This window comes from Pithys albifrons, chromosome 7 (assembly GCF_047495875.1).
Source record: "Pithys albifrons albifrons isolate INPA30051 chromosome 7, PitAlb_v1, whole genome shotgun sequence".
NCBI classification, from domain to species: domain Eukaryota; kingdom Metazoa; phylum Chordata; class Aves; order Passeriformes; family Thamnophilidae; genus Pithys; species Pithys albifrons.
The window spans coordinates 1,298,184-1,304,415 of record NC_092464.1 but is presented as its reverse complement, the minus strand read 5'-3'; positions in this window follow the sequence as shown (position 1 = coordinate 1,304,415).

Genomic DNA, 6,232 nt, shown 5'->3' with positions numbered 1-6,232 from the left:
GAGGGGAGGAGAACAGATGGTTTATTGCTGTCAGTGAAAACTGAGAAGCTGCAGAAACAGTTACAGGAAAAGGAAGGGAAAAGACCAACTAAAATTGGGAAAAAAGTAGAGATGATGCTGAAGAAATATCGGAGGGTTCCCCTCTGCAGCCACAGCTCGTTCCAGTTTGTCTCTTGTTGTCTGTGTTTGGGACACCTTAACTCTTTAGTTCCTGGACTGCTGTACCCCAGTCACTGCCCAGCAATTTGGGGGCTTGCAGCTCTTAGTGGGGCCAAATCAGCTGGAACTCCAGAAATTCCCTTTCCTGCTGCTGCAGGAATTTGCTGTTGTGCTACATCAATAATTTTTGGATCAGGGAGTGCAGGTGCTGCATGGAGTCAGTGCAGCCTCTGGAACTCTTCTATAGTTCAGGTTCCTGGTCTCACCCACCAGCCAGAAATGAACCTGAGCACTTTGGCACTGGAGCATTTGCTCCTCAGATTTTAACTCTTTGCCCTCCGTGTCCTACCCCAGCGTGGCACTGTTAATATTGGATGTTGTGCTCTGTGTCTGTGGAAATTGTATTAATTATTGGTGAGAACCAACTGGAATCCGAATGCCCAGCCCACGGATAAGATTCCACTTGCTGGATTTCAGTCTCTCCTGGCTTGTGGCTATTAAGGGAACTTCGCTGTCTGCCCATCCAAGAGCCACTCTGTAAGTCACGTTCCCACCACCTGAGCTGGGACCGGCTCTGATGAGCCCATGGATCCTGCCGGACTCCTCACCGGCTCCATCCCAGGTTTTCCATAGCAGAGTATCCACCTGGACACCTGGATCCTTAAAATAATTCCTTAAAATAATTTAACCACGATGCAGCAACAGGATAACAGGCCGAGCTGGTGCCTCCGGGGAGAACCCCCAACAAAGGGCCTCCCACACATCCCCCGGGCTTTCATCCCCACACAGTTTAAGATGGAAATGGGATGATCAGCTCCTGCTGGTCCCTGAATGTCCCTCGCTGTGCCGGCGCCGCAGGAAGCTGTGCCCTTTGTTATGGAAAGGTCTGCACTTCCCGGCCTCTTGATTGTTTTCCTCAGCACTGCCCAGGATGCTCTTGCATATCAGCCACCTGGATCGGATGAGCTGGGATCGTTTTCCCTGTGCTCCACTCCGAGATTCAGGGGGAATCATCATCTTTCCCTGGCTCTTGGGGTCACCCCAAGCTCCCAGCCCGTTCTTCAGGGAGCGCAGATTGTTCTCTGTGCAGCTGTAGCAGCCCGGGCTGCAAGGAGTTAAGGCGCTGCTGTGTCCCAAACACTGATAAGGAGCAGGAGAGAACAGGATGTGGCTGGAAAGGGGGGCACGGCAGAGCGGGCAGAGCCGTTCCCGAGGCCAACCTTCTCCTCCGGGCCCGGAGACACAGCGAGCCCCGCACACGGGCGGTGCGGGAGCGGTCGGGGACATCTGACGGGGGGAGTGAGGCCGCCAAAGCCTCTCCAAACCCTCCGACCCATTTCCAGAACGGGCCAGGGGGAGGGATTGCGGTCACTCCCTGATTTGCATGGGAAGTGGGAAAGCTGATCCTGGGGCGGGGACAACTTGGCTATAAAAAGTGTCCTCGGAGCGCCGGGTGGCACCTCCTGGCCCCTGGACATCCTGGACATCCTGGACATCCTGGACATCCTGGACAGCAGGATCGCCGCTGGAGCCGGGACTGGTGATCTTTCCTGACCTCTCCCTCTCCGCTCCTTTCTTTTACTCTTTCATTTCTCTTACTGCAGAAAGATGCGGGACCAACTCATACCAATTTCTCACCGAGTGTGTGATTTACTCATGAACCTTCGTGAGCGCTTTTGGGACCCTCTGGCCATTGTCGTTCCTTTTGGGTCGCGGGTGTCTCCCCACCGTGGCAGCTCCCCTGCTCTTCGGAGCGCGATTTGGCAGCTGCTCATTGAGCATCCTCCTTCAGAGACCGGGTTTGCTTCTGTTCAGGGTCTCTTAATGGATCGAGGCTTTCGCAAGGACAACATTTATTGCTTTTGCTAATAAGAGTCTGGATTTGTGGGAAAAAAGAGAAGGAGCCGTGGCTGGGTCTGGGAAGAGCATCTCTATGTCAGGACTCTTCACTTTTTCTTTAAGGAAACTTCCTTAAAGGGCCTCTTTTTTTTTTACGTGCGTGTTTCCTCAAGTTTTCCCAGGATGGTTTTGCTTTTCTGTTTGTGGTTTTTTTTACTGGAAATTTCAGGGGGTTCAGTTAAAATTCTTAAGAGCCACGGGTCGTTCCGCCGCGGGAGGGGACGGGAAGGGCGAGGTGAAGCCGGAGGAGGAACTGCGGCTGCCGCTCTCCAGATCCCGGTTTTCGGGGCATCTTTGGGAACAGGCGGGGGCCGGTCCCGGGGTCTGGCTGCGCTCCAGGTCGGGGGGCTCCCACTGCACCCCGGGACGGCGCCGGTGCTCGGTGAGGGGGTCCCGGTGCTCCGGCCCCGTCCCGGTGCTCGGTGAGGGGATCTCGGTGCTCCGGCCCCGTCCCGGTGCTCGGTGAGGGGATCTCGGTGCTCCGGCCCCGTCCCGATGCTCGGTGAGGGTGTCCCGGTGCTCCGGCCCCGTCCCGGTGCTCGGTGAGGGGATCTCGGGCTCGGCGAGGGGTCCCGGGCTCCGTGACCGGTCCCTGGTGCTCAGTAAGGGGGTCCTGGTGCTCCGTAAGGAGTCCTGAACTCGGTCAGTGGTCCCGGCGCTCGGTGAGTGAGTCCCGGGCTCCGTGAGGGGGTCCCAGGCTCGGTGAGTGGTCCCAGGCTCGGTGAGTGGTCCCGGGGCTCGGCCAGTGGTCCCGGGGCTCGGTAAAGGGGGTCTCGGGGCTCCGTGAGGGGTCCCGAACTCGGTGAGGGATCCCGGAGCGCCGTGAGGGGTCTTGGGGCTCGGCGAGTGGGTCCTGGGCCTCGGTAAAGGAGGTCCCGGGCTCGGTGAGGAGTTCCCGGGGCTCAGTGAGGGGGTCCCGGGGCTCGGTGAGAAGTCCCGGGATCAATGAGGGGCTCTGGGGCTCGGTGACGGATCCCTGGTGCTCGGTGAGGGGTCCTGGACTCGGTCAGTGGTCCCGGGGCTCGGTGAGGGGTCCCGGGTTCAGTGAGGAGTCCCGAGGGTGCCGTGAGGGGGTCCCGGGGCTCGGTGAGAGGTCCCAGAGCGCCATGAGGGGTCTCAGGGCATGGTGAGGGGTCCCGGGGCTCGGTGAGGGGTCCCGGGGGGCTCAGTGAGGGGTCCCGGGGCTCGGTGAGGGGTCCCGGGGCTCAGTGAGGGGTCCCGGGGCTCAGTGAGGGGTCCCGGGGCTCGGTGAGGGGTCCCGGGGGCTCAGTGAGGGGTCCCGGGGCTCGGTGAGGGGTCCCGGGGCTCGGTGAGGGGTCTTGGGGCTCGGTGAGGGGTTCCGAGGGCGCCGTGAGGGGTCCCGGGGCTCGGTGAGGGGTCCCGGGGCTCGATGAGGGGTCCTGGGGGCTCGGTGAGGGAGTCCCAGTGCTCGGTGAGGGATCCCGGAGCGCCGTGAGGGTTCCCGATGGTGCCGATCCCGTCCCGGTCCTGCCGCGCCGTTGCCATGACAACGAGAGGACGCCGCTCCTAATCCCCGCCCCTCTCCGCGTTCTGTCCAATCAACGCCTCGCTGCCCCGCGCGCTGGCCAATGGGAATGAGCGTCTCTGCCCGCCCCCTCCTCGCAGAAGGCGGGCCCTAGAGGGCGGTGGACCAATGGCTTGCGGGAAAACAGTGAGGGCGGGCTCTCGATTGGCTGCTGCTTCTTGACGCTGACTCTGATTGGCTGACGCGGTGGAGCGGGAGCAGGAAGAAGGTGGCGATGGCGGCGGTGAGCGGGCACCGCGCGGGGCTCGGGGCCGTTCCCGCCTCCCCCCGGCAGCCCGAGCGCTGTGTGGGCGCCGGGACCCTCGTCCCTCTCAGCTGCGGGGCTGGGTTGGAGTGTCTTGGGTTGGAGGGGGATGTTAAAGTTCATCTCGTTCCATCCCCGGCCACGGGCAGGGACACCTCCCACTGTCCCAGGGTGCTCCAACCTGGCCTTGGACACTCCCAGGGATGCCACAGCTGCTCTGGGAAATCCATCCCAGTCCCTGCCCACCCTCCCAGCCAGGAATTCCTTCCCAATATCCCACCTGTCCCTGCCCCCTGGCAGTGGGAAGCCATTCCCTGTGTCCTGTCCCTCCCTCCCTTGTCCCCAGTCCCTCCCCAGCTCTCCTGGAGCCCCTTCAGGGGCTCTCAGGTGTCCCTGGAGCCTTCTCTTCTCCAGGTGACCCCCCAGCTCTCCCAGCCTGGCTCCAGAGTGGAGGTGCCACATCCCTCTCATCACCTCTGGGGTTCCCTCTGGACTGTCCCCAGCATGTCCTTGTCCTTCCTGTGCTGGGGACCTGCTGACACCTGGACACCAAGGAATCCGGGTGCTGCTGGGCCCCAGACTCTGATAAGAAGCCCATTGGCACAGGTTGTGGCTGGGGAAGGGCACACAGGGCTGGGGCAGCACCTTCCTGGGGCCACTTCCCTGTGCTGGTCCCTGGAGATCAACACAAACGCCACTGGCAGTGCAGGAATGGGGCTGGAAGGTGGGCAGAGAGTCCACCAAAGGTTCATCCAGCAGTGCTGGATTGAGACCACCAAAGACCCCCAAACTCCCCTCTAAAAGCTCTGGGGAAACAAACTGTGTATCCCCAATCCCTTTACATGAGAAGGGATAAATCCAATTCCAGGGCAGGGAATATTTTACCAATGGAAGGTGCCCCTGGACAGAGTGTGAGCTGGACTGATGCTGGAGCCAGGACTCCTTCCCTCTCCCATCTGTTCTCCCTCTCTCTCTTCCCACTTTTCTCTTTTGTTTCTCTCAATACCAGAAAATAAGGACCAAAATACCAATTTCCATGCTGAGTGTATAATTTGCTGCTCAAACTGGTTTTTGGACCCTCTGATCATTGTTCCTTTCCAATCTAAGGTCCTTGGGATCTCCTCTCCTCCTTGGAACAGGATCCCTGGATGGTCTTATCCCTCTTTCACTGTCCAAAGATCTCCTCACCCCCAGACCTTCCTGCTCTGATGAGATGGGGGAGCCCCTGGCACACCCCAGACCTCCCTTTTTAGGGAATTATTTGTCTCTCAGCCCTTTGCTGTTGTGGATTAACCTTTGGAGGATCCCCCATGGGGATGCAAATGAAGGAATCAGTGGGTCCTTTCAATGTAAATCTGCATATTCCTGGGCATGGGGTGACTTTCAACTGTTGTACCTTTCAGGTTGTTGGTTTGAGCAGCTGGGAAAGGCCTGGCTGCTCCTGGGCATGGGGAGCTGCTGTCCCTGGAATTCAGCTCCTGTCCTGGAATTCAGCTCCAGCCTTGGAATTCAGCTCCAGTCCTGGAATTCAGCTCCTGTCCTGGAATTCAGCTCCTGTCCTGGAATTCAGCTCCTGTCCTGGAAATTCAGCTTCTGACCTTGAAATTCAGTTCCTGTCCTGGAATTCAGCTCCAGCCTTGGAATTCAGCTCCAGTCCTGGAATTCAGCTCCTGTCCTGGAAATTCAGCTCCAGCCCTGGAATTCAGCTCCTGTCCTGGAATTCAGCTCCTGTCCTGGAAATTCAGCTCCTGTCCTGGAATTCAGCTCCTGTCCTGGAATTCAGCTCCTGTCCTGGAAATTCAGCTCCTGTCCTGGAATTCAGCTCCTGTCCTGGAATTCAGCTCCTGTCCTGGAATTCAGCTCCTGTCCTGGAAATTCAGCTTCTGACCTTGAAATTCAGTTCCTGTCCTGGAATTTCAGCTCCTGCCCCTGGAATTCAGCTCCAGCCCTGGAATTCAGCTCCAGCCCTGGAATTCAGCTCCTGCCCCTGGAAATTCAGCTCCTGAAATTTCAGCTCCTGCCCCTGGAATTTCAGCTCCTGTCCTGGAATTTCAGCTCCTGCCCCTGGAATTCAGCTCCTGTCCTGGAATTCAGCTCCTGCCCCTGGAATTCAGCTCCTGTCCTGGAATTCAGCTCCTGTCCTGGAAATTCAGCTTCTGACCTTGAAATTCAGTTCCTGTCCTGGAATTTCAGCTCCTGCCCCTGGAAATTCTGTCCCTGGAAATTCAGCTCCTGTCCTGGAAATTCAGCTCCTGACCTTGAAATTCAGTTCCTGTCCTGGAAATTCAGCTCCTGCCCCTGGAAATTCTGTCCCTGGAATTTCAGCTCCTGCCCCTGGAATTTCAGCTCCTGTCCCTGGAAATTCAGCTCCTGTCCTGGAATTT